Genomic DNA, 20,146 nt, shown 5'->3' with positions numbered 1-20,146 from the left:
GCCTCTTCTGATGAAGAGGAGTCTTGTCTTCCAGATGCACCAGCAGTGCTGTCGTTTCAGCAACCTCTTTTGAGCTTTGAAAACCTTGTTCCCAGTAACAAGGTTTCAGTGCTGCCCGATGCTCCAGAAGTTGCATCGATTCCAGAAAACCAGGAAAATGTTGAGCCATCTGTAGATTTCAGAGCTGGTATGTAAAATGTAGTGCTGTGAAGTTTGATTTGTGATCCTGCCAATAAACTATACACTTTGTTAGATTTTAAAATGTCAGTTTCCTCTTTCTCAGAACCAGGTTTCTCCCCAGTAATCCAGACTCCACTTCACAGAGCCAAGAGTTTGAGTACAAGTAAGTAATGTAATTTGTGATGTTTTTTTGTCTTGGAAACTATTGCTTCTATTTAAGAAGAGGAATCCTTTAATCATCATCTGTTTTTCATTAGGACACTTGACGGGTTACTCACCGCAGCAGTTTGTGGATGAAAGGTGTCGAGGTGTGTTGTACATTCCATTTGCTTTGCACAGTTCAATTATTGTTTCATTACAGAATATGCAATACTCTGTAGTGAAATTAAAGCTGTTATGTTTGCTCCCCAGCTCGTCAAGTACTAAGCTTTACACCCCCAGCAGCACATTTACCCTGGCAGCATATGGGTGAAAACGCTGGAGGTATGTAATACGTTACGCTAAACTAAGTGTTACATTTAAGTCCAATTCATTACATGTATCCAATAACTCCACACACATTTTTAAATGTCAATGATTTTCAATAGGACAAAGTCATCGCTCAGGTATTGGCCCTTGGACTCCCCTGGCACCTCGTGTACAGCATGAAGTTTTCTGCTATGAAGGTATTTTCCAGGCCTATGTCTTAGTGTCCAGTGTTTTAACAGTATTGAAAAAAGTGCCTTTAGTTGTTGTATTTTTTTAAATGTAGATTTCCAGAGACTCCAGAATGAGAACCAAGCCCTGAGGGATGAGAACCAAGCCCTGAGGGATGAGAACCAAGCCCTGAGGGAAAGCAATGCACCAGCAGGTGAGAACATGCACTCTTTCTTAAATTTAACTTTTTTGTGTGTGATGTAGGTCCAAAATTACCATATACCTTTCATTTTGTAGCTTCGGATGACAGCGGATCACTTCAGGAGCAGGTGAAGCAAGTTGGGACAATGTTAAAGACGTTTGCTCGCACTGGGCAATCAGGTACAACTTGCGAACATGTACATCTAGTAGACCTAGATATAAATGTCATAGTTTAGTAGTTGAAGGACCAGGACTGACTACTTTATTCTTTTATTCTGGGGACCCCTGTAGGTGCAGATCAGACCCTAATTCTGCGGCGTCTTGGAGAGTTTGGCGATGTTGTGCGAAGCATGGACATCAAAATGAACACTATGCTGCAACATTTTAGTGCCGGTGTGTCCGTTGGAGGGTTATCCCTGCCAGGGGATCTGTTACTCCCACTAGACACCCAGGACGATTTAGCGTTGCTTGATAGCAGTCTGAGGCAGGATAAAGAGCTCCAGCAACGATTTGTAAGTGTGCTGATTTCGTTTATAACGCCATAGGGTTATCTAAAATTAAGATTGTACACTGCATATTCTACAGTCTGAATCCACAGCCGGTCACATTTAAAATTTATGAGAAGCTTCAGAGAAATGTAATTTGTAACCCTTTTTTTTTTTTTCTTTCAGCTTCGGTTTTTGGCAATCAAGTGTGGGAGGGACCTCAAGACAACTGTGTGGCGAATGCTTGAGAGTATCTTCTCTAATCGCCTTTCCATTAACACAACCTGGACTGGTGCAGGGGAAAAAGCATGTTTTAGAGACATGTTCCTGAAGACCATTGTTCAAAGTAAGTTGGCTATTTTTTTTTATATTTAAGTAGATGTGTATGACCTTATGCCAATCAAATGGAATGACAGATCTTTATTTTCTACAGGAGCCATCCGGAAGAACTCGGCAACCCAGGATGCCACTGATGAGGCGATCCAGGTTAACGTTACGCGTTACCTGAAAGGAGCAGCTGACCGTGAAGGTGGAAAAAGGCGCCGCACAGCTGAGAGGGACCCACAGCCGACCCCTCAAACCTAGGCTGACTACCGACACCCCTGCTAAAAGTGTCAGACTAAACTCACTCAATCCACACTCTTCACTAGAAATTGCTGGTTTTTTTTTTATTTTTTTTTTTTATTTTTCCCCATCTCGTGACCCTGCCTTCAGGGCAGCTCCTTGGATGAATATGGGATGTTTTTTTTTTTTTTTCCTCTCATGACCCTGCCTTCAGGGCAGCTCCTTGGATGAATATGGGATGGTTTGTCTTTTTATACAGGCGCACGAGGAATCACTGAAGATGTGCCAATTTGCACTGCCTCATTCTGGAGGTCGAGGAAAACCAGACCCCAACCACTCCAGACATTGTGATTGACTGTGTTCTCAACAGCCAGATTTTCTGCTGTTAATTGCATTTGTTCCCACTTATTGTCATGTTTAAGTTGAATGTAAAACTTTACATTATCCTGCACATTCTTTGATAACAAAGATCTCAATTATTTAATATACAATTTGCTGCTTATTTCATTGTTACAGTGCTTAACTATTCTATTTTTAAATATAGCTTATAAATCCTAGATTATACATCTAATACTTGATATTTGCACATTATCTGGTAGCAAATATTCTACTTACCGTGACTTTAGTATTGGCTTATTTCATTCCGTCAGTGCTTAACGATTCTATTATAGTTTGTAAATCCTATTTCATACCTCTGATATTTGATATTGCACTTTTAACTAGTACCAGTTAATTCTACTTTCATTCCATCAGTGTGCTTAACTGTTATTCTATTAAAAATAGCTTGGTTGTACTATTTCATACCTTTTGATATTGCACTTTCACTAGTACCAAAAAATCTACTTTCATTCCATCAGTGTGCTTAACTGTTATTCTATTAAAAATAGCTTGGTTATACTATTTCATACCTTTTGATATTGCACTTTCACTAGTACCAAAAATTCTACTTTCATTCCATCAGTGTGCTTAACTGTTATTCTATTGTTAAATATAGCTTGTAAATCCTTGTGCCACAGGTCAGCATTGCAGTTATAATGGCATATTCTACTCCAGAGCTTTACTCTAAATTATTACCACTTATCCTATTGTTAGAAATGACTTGTAAATATGATGTTATACCTCAATTTATTTGATATCCTGCACTTTATTTGGTACCAAATATCCTCATTGCTTATGTTTACTGGTAATTCTTTTCATCCCAGAGCTGACCTCTTTATATTATTTACAATTGTTGTAAGTGTTACAATAGCGTTTTTTACAAAAGTGTTTTTTTTTTGCTTGTTTTTACCAAAATTTAATTGGAAACCTGCATTTTCTTTGGGTGTATATATGTTTGTATTTTTCTGTTATTTATATTTCAGTGATCTGACATATTGTTTCAATGACAGTTACTGTAATTTGAAATGTGGAATAAAAACGGCAAATGGAAATATGTCTGCTTTGATCAATCATTATTCTTGATAAACTGCATGCTATAAATAAATATATATATATATACAATAAGCGGCGGCAGATCGCTCGAAAAAAGCGGTTTGCCTCCGGCGGTCCGCCTTCGATATAACCGCTTTTAAAAAGCGGCTGCCGCCGGCGGACCGCCGTCGAACGTGTTTGCGATCTCGCCATTCTGCCGCTTCTACTGCCGCCGGCGCGCCGCCGGCGGACCGCCGACTTATTGCTATCTGGGCCATTTACAATTTGTCCCATTCACAGAAATAATGGTTTCATGGTCAGTGGAATCTTTATGTTTTGAAGGGCTTATGTTGTTCAGGGGGAGTCCTACAGTCAACTAAATGTGATTTTAAGTCATAAATTTGATCCAGGAGTTAAAAAAATGATGTCCACCAAGAGATGATTTCAGCCAATGCAAATAAATTGCATGTGGGATGTCCAGATCTCAGCTCTAGACAGACTTAGTGTGCTCAAGCCTCTGTTTCTGTTCTTCTCCAAGCCTCCTCTTTCTATGTTGCGAGTTTCAAGAAGATCTGAGGAAGTTGAAAATTTCGTGCAAAAACCTTAACTCTTTCCCTGCCAGCATTTTTAAAAAAAGTTGCAAGCCACCGCCAGGGTTTTTGACGATTTTCGCTAAACTTTAATGGCCCGCAGAATATTTTCTTCCATGAATATATGAGGATGCTATATATCAAAATAAATAAAATGATTTTATTTTATCTTCATTTGTTCTTTTTTTATTTCCACTTGAACAGAGGTAGGTTTTGTCAAAAACAACATTTCGGACAAAAAGCTGAGAAAAAGGCATTTTTATCAAACAAGTGCTTTAGTATTAGTATGGTGTTCCACTTCACGTTTGAGACGATCGCAGTGTTTCTTTGATCAAAGAGTTGCATACTCTTACAAAACATGCGTGCGGGTCTTCCTTACTGTATACCACCTAAAACTCGGATACCCGGAAAATTCTGTGTTTGGCGGGGAAGCGTTTTTTCATAAAACCCGGAAAATTCTGTGTTTGGCGGGGAAAGAGTTAAAGGGGTACGCACAAAATTTTCAACATAATCATATCTACAGAAATACAGGTTTCAGCTTCCTAAGTCTTTCCAGAGCTGAGATCTGGACATCCCATGTACAATTTGTCCCATTTACAGAAATAAAGGTTTCGTGGTCAGTGGAATTTTTATGTTTTGAAGGGCTTAGGTTGATCAGGAGGCTTCACTGAGTCACCTAAATTTTAAGAATTTTAATTCATAAATGTGATCCAGGAGTTATAAAACTGATGTCCAAAAAGTGATGATTTCAGCCAATGCAAATAAATTGCACCTGGGTAGTCCCACGTCCAGTCAATGTAATGGTCTGTTGGTGGACTCATACAGCTATACAATCAATTGCTAATGGGCAGTTAGTCTGTTGGTGTATATACAGCTATACAATCAATTGCTAATGGGCAGTTAGTCTATTGGTTGACACATACAGCTATACAATCAATTGGAAATGGGAAGTTATTCAGTTTGTGGTTACATAAAAAAAAATTGTTGGTTTGGGGTCAAATAATGTGTCTGTGGACAGTCCTAACCTGTACAGTGTGTCCGGGGTTGTCATTGGACAAATTGTGCAAAATAGATGGTTAACGGGTAGATAGCGGGTCTGTGGAAAACCCCGCCCCCTTTGGGTGGTCCGGGGGACTATTTGGGCAACTTTTGAAAAAACTGTTGGTTAGGGGGCAGATAATGGGTCTGTGGACAGCCCCACCCCCTCAGGATAGTCTGGGGTCTCACTGGTCAATTTGGGCAAAATAGTTGGTCAGGGGGATGATAGTGGGTCTGTGGACAACCAGGGTGGCACAGGGGTCTATGGGGGTCTTAAGGGGGCATTGCATCCAGAGGTGGGCCTCCACATCACAGATCTTGTCCGTGGGTCCCCCTGAACGAATGGGTGCCGGCCCCCAGCCCGTGAAAAAGTTTGGGGGGCTGGCACGCAGCGTACACAGACCCTCATACAATTCCCCATTTCGCAATGCCCAATTTACCACCGTTCGATTCTGCTTCCCTTATGCAGGAACATCATCTGTGGCTGAATCTGGTTGAGATGCAGGACCCTGACAAAGTTCTCTTTGTCAATGCCCCCATCTCCCAGATCGGCCTATTTGCTAACACTGTAGAGGTTTTTGCCCAGCAATTCTCGGTGGTGAAGGAGCAAACGGAGGCCATCCAACATTTCTTGCCCCGCCACGGCTCAAGATCCCACACCCAGTCTGCTCATCGAGGGCGTCCCCCTGTGGTGGTAAAACCCCAGGCAGCTCCACCCAGGCCTAGCTCTCAGAAGGCTCCCAAATGCTCATGAAACGGGGAGCCCAGGGAGAGAGACATCTGCCACGAAGCTGGTGTTCAAACCACTCCATCCCCCGGTGGATGGCCTGTGGAAAATCTTTTGTTACTTTTCTTTGTTTGACACACCCCCAACGGGCTGTGACTCCATCAGTAAAAGGTCCTCCCCTTTGGTCTGACCTTGTCCCCTCGCATCTTCACGAAAGTCACAGAGGCAGCTCATGCCCCGTTAAGGGAAGTTGCATACTCAACTATCTTGACGACTGGCTAATTTTAGCACACTCTTGACAGTTTCTCTGTGCACACAGGGACCTGGTGCTCATGCACCTCAGCCAATTAGGGCTTCGGGTCATCCGTGAAAAGAGCAAGCTCTCCATGGTTCAGAGCATCTCTTTTCTCGGCATGGAGTTAGACTCAGCCTCAATGACAGCGCCACTCACAAGAGAGCATGCGCAGTCGGTGCTGGACTGCCTGAGTATGTGCAGACTGGGCACAGTGGTTCCATTGAAACAATTTCAGAGGCTCCTGGGGCATATGGCATCCTAAGCGAAGGTCGGACTCCTCGGGTTGATACATATGAGATCGCTTCAACACTGGCTTCAGAATCGAGTCCCGACATGGGCATGGCGCGGCACATAACATGTGACCCTCACCCCTTCCTGCCATCACTTATTCAGCCCTTGGACAGACCTCTGTTTTCTACAGGCAGGAGTCCCCCTACAGCAGGTGTCCAGACACGCTGTAGTTACTACAGACACCACCCAGTTGGGCTGGGGCGCCATGTGCAATGTGCACATCAACTGCCTAGAATTGCTGGCTGTATTTCTTGTCCTGCACAGATTTCTGCCATTGATCCGCGGCAAGCACATGTTGATTCATTCAGAAAACACAGCAACAGTAGCATATATGAATCTTGTCGCATGTCACAACTCGCCTGTCGCGCCCCGAGTGGCTGCGCATGTATGCATTTCCCCCAGTGAGCCTACTGACACAATCAAGCCAGAGCTACCTCTACCAGGCTTTATGCCCCAAAGTGGCACTTATTCGCAAATGAGTGTTCTTTCCGATCTGAAGACCTGCAGAGGTGCACAGTCGGTCAGTGCTCCCTTTCCTGCAGGAGAGGCTGGATGGGCATATGTAGCCGCTGTAGCAGTTCACCACGATGCAGTGGATGGTAAGTCATTTGGGTAGCACAACCAGATCATCAGGTTCCTTAGAGGCAGCCGGAGGCTGAACCCTGCTAGGCTATGCCTGTTCCTCTCATGGGAACTCTCCATTGTCCTCTCAGGCCTTTGGAGAGCCCTGTTTGAGACACTAGATTCAGTCTAACTAAAGGCCCTCTCCTTGAAGACGGCCCTCCTGATTGTGCTCACTTCCATCGAGAGGGTTGAGGACCTGCAAGCATTCTCTATCAGTGACCCTTGCCTGGAGCCAGTCCGGCAGACTCTCAAGTCATCCTGAGGTCCAGACCAGGCTATGTGCCCAAGGTTCCTACGACCCCTTTCTTTAGGGTTCAGGTAGTTAACCCGCAAGGGCTGCCCCAGGAGGAGGCAGACTCAGCCTTAACATTGCTGTGTCCGGTGCTTACTTTGTGCACCTACTTGGATCGCATTCAGAGCTTTAGACAATCTGAGCAGCTCTTTGTCTGCTTGGTGGACAGCTGGGGTTTGCCCATGGGATCAGACGCATCTAACACTATATGGCGCTTGCTCCCAGGCTATTTATGTCGCTTCCCTCCCTCAGGGATGTGGGGAACTATATGACGTCTCTTGGGGCATTGGGGAAGGTTACGTGCAGTCTGATGCACCTGCTATTTTCACATGCAACAGCTTACTTGCACCTGCATCAGCAGTCCATGTAACACGTTCAGTGTTGTGCTGTTTTTAAATAGGGACCCCTAGTGTCACTACATTGACACAACGTCGAGTGAGTGACAGAAAGGGAATGTCTTGGTTTCTGTCATAACCTCCGTTCCCTTATGGAGTCCCTCTTGCCACAACACTGTACTAAGGCGCTGAAATGACCGGGACCTTACTCTCGGCTCTTCAGCTCAAAACCATCTGAACAGATGCATGCTTCCCTCCTTTTATACCCGTATGTCCGAGGGCATGCAAATTCTGTTCCCCAATTCTCTTGCCTTGTCTCAAAGATAAGAGGTAACCGAAGCTCTCAAGAGTGACCCCTAGTGTCACTACATCAATGGAAATGAGGTTACGACAGTAAGCGAGACATTATTATAGCACCTTTTTACAAACTCAAGGTCGCTTAAAAAAATCCCAAACATGTATATTATAAATAACATGTATACAAATAAGATAAAGAGAGACTTAACAGAGAGGATAAACTTACAGCAGACAAACAAAGCAATTAAGAATCAGAATAACAAAGAGATATGTTTTCTAGTGGGTTTTGAATTCATGTATGTTTGAGATCATAAAAGTACTGTGGAAGAGAGTTCCATAATGTTGGAGCAGTGATGTTGAAAGCCCTGCCATTCAGTGATGTCAGCTTGTAACATGGTATGATCAGTAGGCCAGAGTCAAAAGACCTGAATGAGCAGACTGTGGATTAGTGATGTACAGAGGAACAAGATCATTAAGAGCTGTAGTGAGGAGTATTTTAGACTGAATGCGGTAAGAGACCGTTAGCCAGTGTAAAATATATCAAATTTGAGCGATATTCTACCACACCTGGAGTCACAAGTTTGAATCCAGGGCATGATTAGTGACTCCAGTCAGGCTTTCTAAGCAACCAATTGCCCCGGTTGCTAGGGTGGGTAGAGTCACTTTGGGTTAACCTCCTCGTGGTCGCTACAATGTGGTTCTCGCTCTTGGTGGGGCTTATTCTTGTTCACCTCCATACACTGACTCTTATTTTTTTGTTCACTAAAGTCTCTCCCTTTTGGCGCCAATGAGCTCTGCAGCTTTTCATACCTGTAAAGACTAAATACATTCGAGTACACGCTGTGAAGAAGCATATCATTAGTTTGACCCGTTGAACGAATACGCCCCAACACTGAATTAGTTGGTCATTTGAGCATCAATGAGATGAGTGTTTCTAGTACGAACTAAATATATTGGTAAACTCATTTGTGAATGACTCGTGAACGAAGATCTGCTGAACGACTGGATGAGAGGAGGCGTGTCATTCATTCAGTTTGGCGTGTGAGTCAATTGCATTAAGCAAGGAGAGACAGGGGTGAAATGCACTTAAGACAAGATTATAGGTAATCTTAAAACATGATCCCCAATTTATGAATGTGTCAAAATGACCGAAGACATACAGTAAAAATAACATGAATTAAAGGTGGAAATGTCATGCTTTGATGACACCCCCCCCCCCCCCCCATTACAATTAGAACCCTGATTACAAAAAAGTTGGGACAGTATGATAAATGCTAATAAAAACAAAAGGGAATGATTGGTAAATTATATTCACCTTTTGCTATATTGAAAGCACTACAACAAAACATTATATGTTTTACCTTGTGAACTTCATTGTTTTTTAGACAATTTACATTAATTTAAAATCAGATGATTGCAACATACTACAAAAAATTTGGGACAGTCAAGTGTTTACACTGTGAAACATCACTATTTCTTCTAATAACACTTATTAAGCATTTAGGCACTGAAGACACAAGTTTGTTAAGTTTAAAAGTGTAATTTTGAATGAATTTTCCCCCATTCATTCATTATGTAGGCGCTCAGCTGCACAATTCTACGAGGTCTTTGTTGCCGTATTGTGCACGTCATAATGCACCACACAGTCTCAATTGGAGATGGTCAGGACTGCAGGCAGGCCAATCTAGAACCCGCACTTTCTGTTTGTTCGGCCAATATGTGGTTTTGAAGTTGTACTGCTGAAATTTCTGGGGCATCCATGGAAAAGACGGTGCTAGATGGCAATATATGCTGCTCCAAACTTTTTACATATCTGTCTGCATTAATGGTGCTCTAACAGATGTGCAAGTTACCCATGCTATGGTGCCCTCAAACCCTGGCCCATAAAATCATTGGCTTTTTGACCTGACGCTGCTAACAGCTTGGATGGTCCTTTTCCTTTGGCCCGGGGAACATGACGGCTGTGTTTTTAAAAACAATTTCAAATGTGGATTCATCGGACCAAAAAACACAGTTCCGCTGTTCTACTTTCCATCAAAGATGAGACCGAGCTCAGAGAAGTCAGCAGCACTTCTGGTCAGTGTTGATGTAGGGCTTCTGCTTTGCATAGTAAAGTCTTAACTTGCATCTTGTGGATGCAGCAGCGAATAAGATTTTATGCAATGACATTTGACCAGATTCCTTTAATCTTGAAACTATATAAGTGCCCAAAATCCTTCCAATTTGTCTGTGGTTATTTGCTGAAGCATCTGTTAGCAAACTGGCAAGTTTTGAATGATCCTTGCTCTTGAAGGGCCTGGCTGTTTTTGGAGGCTTCTTATATACTGATTGCCTTATATGACATGATTGCCTCGCCTGTTTAACATCTCTTGCTTCACACTGCCTTGTTATTTTAACTCGTAAAATTGTAATTAGTCTTAAATTGCCCCTATCTCAAGTTTTTTGGATTGTGTTAACCCTAATCTGATTTAAAATTACTGTTAATATTTTTAAAACGTAAAATGTGTAACTTGAAGATATGGGCAGTAAACAAATCAATTAATTAATCTGAATTCATCTTTTTGGTGAACGGAAACAAAATAATCGAGTCACTGAAATTAATCAAATTCACCACCACAAATGAGCTGGTAGGGTAAGGGGTAGAGGGTTTGGAGCAAATGTGAACGTGTGTATCATCAGCATAGCAGTGAAAGTTTAATTAGTTAAGTTAGCAAATTATGTGGCCAAGGGAAAGAATATCAGAGATGCAAAGCAGCTGACCAAGAACAGAACCCTGAGGGATGGAAACAGGGCCAGTTCAGAAACAAGGCTACATTTAAATAAATGTCCAAATTAAACACTCTGAACAATTTTGTCCATACAGTGTAAATGCAATATAACAGGGTGTAATTTAACGTCTATGGTTAGTTTGATAGAAAGGCTTTGCATTGGTGAAATAGGGGCAGAAACAGAAACCAGGGAGTGGCTCTCGCAGGTGGAAACAACCAATGAGTCAAATATCTGAGACTGAATGTATAATATAAAAAAAAAAAATATTGGGTAGGCTTAGCCACCTTTGTCAATCTGCCTATGCAATTTACTGAAATGTAATCTGGGATATTTACCATTCCAAATGAAGGACTTTACTATGCTATCAAATTGTTTGAAAGAGGGGGACATCTATAGGTAGAGATTGTAGCAGGTAGTTGAATTTTGGAATACAATTCATTTGAATAACATTAACCTTCTCAATCATAGATAAATGTAATGAAGCCAACCTGCCCACATCGCTCAAAAATCTTTTTATTAAAGGTTCAAAATTAACTTCAACTAAATCACACAAATTTGTTGGGAATAAAATACCCAAATACTTAATTTTAGATTAGATTAGATTAGATTCAACTTTATTGTCATGGTGCAAAATACAAGTACACAGCCAATGAAATGCAGTTAGCATCTAACCAGAAGTGCAAATAGCAATATATATATATATATATATATATGTAACGGTGTTCAAATTACTGTTAAATTCATGCTAACATTGATCCAAGATGGCGGTGCGGTAGCATGCAGTGGCCACTCCGGATCCAAAATGGTGCTATTTTTGTTAAAAAAAGACCAGGCCTCCAGTCCTTGGTGTCACCTGATGCTGGTGGCCGGGGGAGAGGACGTCGTAAGCGGTGTGCGAGAAAGCAGAAACGCGGCAAGAGGGCAGGGGTCCATGCTAGGCTAAAAACAAACCCTAGCCGGCCGGCTCTCCCGTCTATCCTGCACTCAAATGTTTGCTCCCTGGACAATAAACTGGACTATATCCAAGTTTAGAGACTGCTGCGTCTTTTTTTTCATGGAGACGTGGCTCAGCGACCGAGTTCCGGACACCGCCATTCAGCTAGACGGGCTTGCCTCGTTTCGTGCGACAGAAATACAGCTCTCTGCGGTAAGACTCGCGGTGGTGGCTTGTGTGTTTACATCAACACGGAATGGTGCAAGAACTCTATGCTAGTCTCTAGCTACTGTTCATCGCTGTTGGAGCTTGTGACTGTTAGATGCAGACCTTTTTATTTACCACGGGAATTCACCACTGTTTGCATAACCAGAGTTTACTTTCCTTCCAGCGCTAACGCTAAGGAAGCGCTCTGTGAACTGTATGGGGCTATAAGCGAACTGCAGAACGCTCACCCCGACAGACTGTTTATTGTCGCCGGAGATTTCAACCATGCGAATCTCAAGACAGTTCTCCCTAAATTCCATCAGTATGTGGACTTTGCAATGAGATTGGCGAACGCACTTGATCTTGTTTACACAAATATCCCAGGCACGTACCGGGCAGAGCCCCGCCCCCACCTCAGACCACATATCTATTATGTTAATTCCAGAATACAGAACGCTCGTCAGATGCACAAAACCGCTTCAGAAGCAGGTGAAAACCTGGCCAGCAGGAGCCATCTCTGCTCTTCAGGACTGTTTTGAGTGTACTGACTGGCACATGTTCAGGGAGGCTGCAACATATGGCAATTCTACCAACTTGTGAGAATACACAGCATCAGGACCAGCTACATCAGCAAGTGCATTGATGATGTCACTTTCTCCAAGACCATCACCACACGCTCCAACCAGAAGCCGTGGATGACTGCGGAGGTGCGCACACTGCTGAGGACCCAAGACTCCGCCTTCAGAGCAGGCAATAAGGCAGCCCTAAGAACAGCTAGGGCCAAACTGTCCCGGGCAATCAGAGAGGCAAAGCGTGCTCACGCCCAGAGAATCCACAGTCACTTCCAGGACAGCGGCATGTGGCAGGGCATTCAGGCCATCACCAACTACAGGAGAACATTAGTTGCCTGTGACAAAGATGCCTCCCTTCCAGATGGGCTGAATGACTTCTACGCTCGGTTTGAAGTGCAGAACGACATGGTGGTGAGGAAGACCACCCCTCCTCCCAATGACCAGGTGCTCTGTCTTACCACGGCGGATGTGAGGAAAACTCTACGTTGAGTCAACCCACGGAAGGCTGCTGGACCAGACAACATTCCTGGCAGAGTGCTCAGAGGATGTGCAGACCAGCTAGTAGATGATCTTACCAACATCTTCAACATCTCTCTGAGCAGTGCCATCGTTCCAACATGCTTCAAGGCCACCACCATCATCCCCATGCCAAAGAAGTCTTCAGTGTCCTGCCTCAATGACTACCATCCCGTCGCACTCACACCAATCATCATGAAGTGCTTTGAGAGGCTCGTCATGAGTCACATTAAGACCCAGCTGCCCCCCTCACTAGACCCACTGCAGTTTGCGTATCATCCAAACTGTTCAACGTACGACTCCATCGCCACAACCCTCCCTCTGGCCCTCACCCACCTAGACAAAAAGGACTCATACGTTCGAATGCTGTTCATAGATTTCAGCTCAGAATTCAACACAATAATTCCTCAGCACCTGATTGGAGATCATCAAGAGCACCAGATTTCTTGGTGTTCACCTGGCGGAGAACCTCACCTGGTCCCTCAACACCAGCTCTATCACTAAGAAAGCCCAGCAACATCTCTACTTTCTTCGAAGGCTGAGGAAAGTACATCTCCCACCCCCCATCCTCACAATATTCTATAGAGGGACTATTGAGAGCATCCTGAGCAGCTGCATCACTGCCTGGTTTGGGACTTGTTCCTGAGATTGCTCACACGTGCTGTGCTGCATGACTGTGTCATTACAGTCGCAGGGTTGTATTTTCCTTCTTTTCTATATTCCCTTTATATAAATATTACATATAAAATGATGGTCATTCATTGTGTTTTGATGCCTTGTATTAGAACATGTTTCTATATTGCTATAACAGTGATGAGGGAATAAAAGACTCACATTTTTGTATTTTATTTTTAAATGATCACTATCAAAATGTGAAGCTGTGAGATGAGGAGCAGAGCCTGTGGTATCGGGCAGTTTTAACCACCTGCTGGAGTGCCTTCTGATCTGAGACAGTGCAGTTGCCATACCACACTGTGATGCAGTTTGTTAAGACACTTTCAATAGTGCAGCGGTAAAAGTTCAGCAGGATGTGGGGGGACAGGTGAGCTTTCCTTAGGAATTCCTAAGGAATTAAAGGCGCTGTTGCGCCTTTTTGATCAGAGTGGAGGTGTTGTAGGTCCAGGAAAGATCCTCACAGATATGGACACCCAGGAACTTGAAACTCATCACACGCTCCACTTCATCCCCATCAATGTAGATGGGAGTGTGTGTGTGTCCTTTCCTAGTCCTTGTTCTTCTGAGTGTGAGATTGTTGTTGGCAAACCACACTACCAGGTGCTGTACCTCTTTCCTGTAGGCCGTCTCATCGTCGCCGCTGATCAGGCCTACCACCGTGGTGTCATCTGAAAACTTGATTATGGAGTTGGAGCCATGCTCAGGTATGCAGTCGAGGGTGAAGAGGGAGTAGATGATTGGACTCAGCACACAGCCCTGTGGTGCACCAGTGTTCAAAGTGAGGGTGGAGGATTTGTGGTTGCTTATCCTAACAGACTGTGGTCTGTTAGTGAGAAATTCCAAGGTCCAGTTGCAGAGGGAGGGGCTGATGCCAAGATCAGTGAGCTTGGAGATCAGCTTGGATTGGATCACATTATTGAAGGCAAAACTGAAATCAATGAATAGCATCCTGACATACGTGTTATTTTTGTCCAAGTGAGTTAGGGCGGGGTGAAGAGCTGAGGCGATAGCATCCTCAGTTGACCTGTTTGGTTTGTAGGTGAATTGATATGGATACAGTGTTGGGGGCAGACATGTTTTCAAGTGGGAGAGGACCAGCCTCTCAAAACACTTGAGAGAAAAGTCTTAGCCAGGTAATATGCTGTCAAATAAAAGCTTCGGATTTAGACCAATTAACTCTGCATCCTGAGATCTTAGAGAAAAGGAAATAACAATTCTGTGGAGGCGATATAATTTTGTAAAGCAAAAGCTTATGCGCTACACCTCCCGCCATTACTCCTCCTTTCATATCGTGGCTGCTAATGGTTCCAGGGCAAGACAGAACAATAATGGGGAAAGAGGGCAACCCTGACGGGTGCCCCTATACTGGGTAAAATAATCTGAAATTAATCAATTTTTATTTGTTCCGCCGCTATATTTATAGACAGGTGTCTATAAATTAATTTAATCCATCCAATAAAAGTATTGCCAAACTCGTACATTTCAAAAAGCTTAAAAAGATAATCCCATTCTACCATATCATTCGCCAATAATCACATGATATTGATGATACGCCTAATGTTATAAGAAGAGCTAAGTCCCTGAAAAAACCCCACCTGATCTATATGTATAAGAGATAAATTTACTTAATAGGTTAGCCAAACTTTTTGACAGTATTTTAACATCTAGCTGGATCATGGAAATTGGACAGTGACCCTTACACTAACTTGGATCATTGTCCTATAAGAATCAGACTGATCCAGGCTTGTGTCTTTGTGGGCGGAAGCTTTCCATTCTTAAATGATTCTGTATAAACTTCTAGCAAAAGTGGAGCCAGTTCTGTAGCATAAAATCTAAACAATTCAGCTGTAAAGCCATCTGGCCCCAGAGCCTTTCCTGGCTATGGCCTTAATTATCTCACCAAGCTCCTCCAAGGTTCTCTCAGTTTAAGTTCTTATGGTTCCACAAAGTTTATAATAACCATATCAGTAGACGAAGATGTGGAACTATACAGATCAAGATAGAATTCTTTAAAAGCATTATTAATATCAGTGGCCATGGTAAATATTTCACCACTAGCAGATTTCACTTAGGGAATTGTAGAAAAAGACTCTCTGTTTTATATATATAGCCAGAGGCTTCCCTCCTTTGTCCCCCGACTCAAAGTATGACTGTCTTGCCCTGAATCACCAAAACTCCACCTTCCATGACAAAATAGTATTATATCTGTATTTCAATCTGGTTAATTCTCTGAGGCCATTAGACGACATGTGGCACTTCAGCTCTGTCCCTATTCCCTTCCAATCCCACAAGTTTTTGTGCTTTGGATTTTTTGGTGAAAGTGGCATACTGTATAATCCGGCCCCAAAAACCACCTTAAGTGCCTCCCAAACCATGCCCACAGAGGGTTGGTCTCCATATTGATTTCAGCCCTCAGCATTTGTTGGAAATCAGGATTTTGCAAGAGGAATACATTAAAGCACCAACTGTATGATTTCCTTTTATTCATATGTGGCAACACCTCTAAACACACCAGGGTGTGATCTGAGACTAAAATGTTTCCAATTGAGCAATAAACAACAGATGAAATGAGGGACTTAGATATAAAAAAATATATATTCTATAGAAAATCTTATGGGCTGATGAAAAGAAAAATTATAGTACCTACCATATGGGTTCAAAAGTCTCAAAATATCTGTAAAACCAAGTTTTTACACATCCTGTGATTTGTCACTGTTGCTCTAGAGGGCTTGCACACTTTTGCTTCACTATGATCAAGGACTGAGTCTCATCCAAGTATTAAATCACGAGTGGGCCAGTGGCTTGCAACATCCCTTGAAGATCTATAAAATAACCAAAATAAGACTTTTTCCCTGAAAATGCAGGTTCCTCAAACTGTCAAGCAAATGTTCAGTGAGTCGGCCCACCGGCTGCAACATGAGTGTAAGCAAATAACTTACTCACTCCAATGATTTTGCCAGAAATACTCCAGCCAATAGGCAGAATAATCCACAAAATCATCCCAAAGGTTTGTTGCTCTTAAAAATAAACTCCCCAAAGGTGTGTTGCTCTACAAAATAAACTCCAGCCGCTAGGCGGAAGCAGCACACAAAGAGCACCGGCCACAACATGAGCACCACAAAATGACCTATTCACTATACTGACTTTATGAAGGACATCGCTTGTTCAAATCAAGTGGTTTTTATTGTCGTTTCAACCATATACAGTTAGTACAGTACACAGCAAAACGAGACAACGTTCCTCCAGGACCATGGTGCTACATAAAAACAACAAAGGACCAACACAGGACCACATGAGACAACACAACGAAATAAAATACCTATATAAAAAAACCTACATATACCTATATAAAGTGCACGTGCAAACATGTGCAAAAAGTACAGGACAGTACAACAAATTTCTGACAATGAACAGGACAATAGACAGTGCAGCGCCGACCAGTACTCAGTAGTGCAAAAAGATGACAGTTTCTAAAAATGTAAACATAACATACTATGAGATAATGTTCTATGCACATAGCAGCTATTGAGGTAGCAGACAGTTATAAAGTGACAGTAATTAAAGTTCAACTCAGGACACGTGTGTGTCAAACCAGTCTCTGAGTATTGAGGAGTCTGATGGCTTGGGGGAAGAAGCTGTTACACAGTCTGGCCGTGAGGGCCCGAATGCTTCGGTACCTCTTGCCAGACGGGAGGAGGGTAAAGAGTTTGTGTGAGGGGTGTGTGTGGGGTCGTCCACAATGCTGGTTGCTTCTATGGATACAGTGTTTTTTGTAAATGTCTTTGATGGAGGGAAGAGAGACCCCAATGATCTTCTCAGCTGTCCTCACTATCCTCTGCAGGGCTTTGCGGTCCGAAACGGTGCAAGTCCCAAACCAGGCAGTGATGCAGCTGCTCAGGATGCTCTCAATAGTCCCTCTATAGAATGTAGTGAGGAAGGGGGTTGGGAGATGTGCTTTCCTCAGCCTTCGAAGAAAGTAGAGACGCTGCTGGGCTTTCTTGGTGATAGAGCTGGTGTTGAGGGACCAGGTGAGGCTCTCCGCCAAGTGAACACCAAGGAATTTGGTGCTTTTGACGATCTCCACAGAGGAACCATCGATGTTCAGCGGAGTGTGTTCACCTTGTGCTCTCCTAAAGTCAACAACCATCTCTTTTGTTTTGTCGACATTCAGGGACAGGTTGTTGGCTCTACACCAGTTCGTCAGCCGCTGCACCTCCTCTCTGTATGCTGACTCGTCGTTCTTGCTGATGAGACCCACCACGGTCGTGTCATCGGCGAACTTGATGATGTGATTCGAGCTGTGCATTGCTGCACAGTCGTGAGTCAGCAGAGTGAACAGCAGTGGACTGAGCACACAGCCCTGGGGGGCCCCAGTGCTCAGTGTGGTGGTGTTGGAGATGCTGTTCCTGATCCGGACTGACTGAGGTCTCCCAGTCAGGAAGTCCAGGATCCAGTTGCAGAGGGAGGTGTCCAGGCCCAGCAGGTTCAGCTTTCCAATCAGGTGCTGGGGAATGATTGTGTTGAATGCTGAGCTGAAATCTATGAACAGCATTCGAACGTATGAGTCCTTATTGTCTAGGTGGGTGAGGGCCAGAAGGAGGGTTGTGGTGATGGCATCGTCTGTTGAGCGGTTTGAACGATCACGCAAACTGCAGTGGGTCTAGTGAGGGGGGCAGCTGGGTCTTAATCTGCCTCATGACGAGCCTCTCGAAGCACTTCATGATGATGGGTGTAAGTGTGACGGGACGGTAGTCGTTGAGGCAGGACACTGAAGACTTCTTTGGCATGGGTATGATGGTGGTGGCCTTGAAGCACGTTGGAACGACGGCGCTGCTCAGAGAGATGTTTAAGATGTCGGTAAGAACATCTGCTAGCTGGTCTGCACATCCTCTGAGCACTCTGCCAGGAATGTTGTCTGGTCCAGCAGCCTTCCGTGGGTTGACTCTACGTAGAGTTTTCCTCACATCTGCCGTGGTAAGACAGAGCACCTGGTCATTGGGAGGAGGGGTGGACTTCCTCGCCATCACGTCGTTCTGCACTTCAAACTGAGCATAGAAGTCGTTCAGCGCATCTGGAAGGGAGGCATCTTTGTCACAGGCAACTGATGTTGTCCTGTAGTTGGTGATGGCCTGGATGCCCTGCCACATGCGCCGCGTGTCACCGCTGTCCTGGAAGTGACTGTGGATTCTCTGGGCGTGTGCGCGCTTTGCCTCTCTGATTGCCCGTGACAGTTTGGCCCTAGCTGTTCTTAGGGCTGCCTTATCGCCTGCTCTGAAGGCGGAGTCTCGGGACCTCAGCAGCGTGCGCACCTCCGCAGTCATCCACGGCTTCTGGTTGGAGCGTGTGGTGATGGTCTTGGAGAAAGTGACATCATCAATGCACATGCTGATGTAGCTGGTCACTGATGCTGTGTATTCCTCCAAGTTGGTAGAATCGCCATATGTTGCAGCCTCCCTGAACAGAGCAGAGATGGCTCCTGCTGGCCAGGTTTTCACCTGCTTCTGAAGCGGTTTTGTGCATCTGACGAGCGGTCTGTATGCTGGAATTAACATAACAGAGATGTGGTCTGAGTAGCCGAGGTGGGGCGGGGCTCCACCGGCACGTGCCTGGGATGTTTGTGTAAACAAGATCAAGCCGTTCAGCCTCTCGTTGCAAAGTCCACATACTGATGGAATTTAGGGAGCACTGTCTTGAGATTTGCATGGTTGAAATCTCCAGTGACAATAAACAGTCCGTCGGGGTGAGCGTTCTGCAGTTCAGCTCATAGCCCCATACAGTTCACAGAGCTTCCTTAGCATTAGCTGGGGAATGTAAACTCTGGTTATGCAAACAGTGGTGAATTCCGTGGTAGATAAAAAGGTCTGCATCTAACAGTCACAAGCTCCAACAGCGATGAACAGTAACTAGAGACTAGCATAGAGTTCTTGCACCATTCCGTGTTGATGTAAACACACAAGCCACCACCATGAAGTCTTACCACAGAGAGCTGTATTTCTGTCGGCACGAAACGAGGCGAGCCCGTCTAGCTGAATGGCGGCATCCGGAACTCTGTCGCTGAGCCACATCTCCGTGAAAACAAAGACGCAGCAGTCTCTAAACTCACACTGCGTAATCTGCTGGAGTCGGATATAGTCCAGTTTATTGTCCAGGGAGCAAACATTTGAGAGCAGGATAGACGGGAGAGCCGGCCGTCTAGGGTTTGTTTTTAGCCTAGCATGGACCCCGCCCTCTTTCCGCTTCGCTTTCGCACACCGCTTACGACGTCCTCTCCCCCGGCCACCGGCATCAGGCCACGCCGAGGGCTGGAGGCCTGGTCTCCGCAGCAAGCCGAGTACGCGTAGCGCCTCCTGCAGGTCATCGTGCAGCTTGGTTTTTGCATGAGTCTTATATTTCAGTAGTGTCTGGCAATGGTAGACACGAACACTGGTTGCTCCGATGTCCATGTGTTGCAAAAGTCAGGCTTTTTTAACAAAAATAGCACCATTGTCGGCATGTGAATGTTTTACTG

General features: G+C 44.2%; 1 protein-coding gene and 1 long non-coding RNA gene across 5 annotated transcripts in view; one reads left to right on the top strand and one right to left on the bottom strand.

Moving 5' to 3' along the window:
- Window positions 1-20,146, bottom strand: part of cdh19 (cadherin 19, type 2) — a 238,028-nt gene that overhangs the window by 197,998 nt on the left and 19,884 nt on the right. The gene's annotated exons all lie outside the window — the stretch shown is intronic.
- LOC127634166 (uncharacterized) lies at window positions 1,491-3,309 on the top strand. Its single transcript, XR_007969328.1, has 3 exons — window positions 1,491-1,529; window positions 1,689-1,848; window positions 1,936-3,309. It is a non-coding gene; the product is annotated as an uncharacterized LOC127634166 (long non-coding RNA).

This window comes from Xyrauchen texanus, chromosome 41 (assembly GCF_025860055.1).
Source record: "Xyrauchen texanus isolate HMW12.3.18 chromosome 41, RBS_HiC_50CHRs, whole genome shotgun sequence".
In the NCBI taxonomy this organism is placed as follows: domain Eukaryota; kingdom Metazoa; phylum Chordata; class Actinopteri; order Cypriniformes; family Catostomidae; genus Xyrauchen; species Xyrauchen texanus.
Note: the sequence above shows the minus strand (reverse complement) of the source record. Positions and strands in the feature narration are given on the sequence as shown.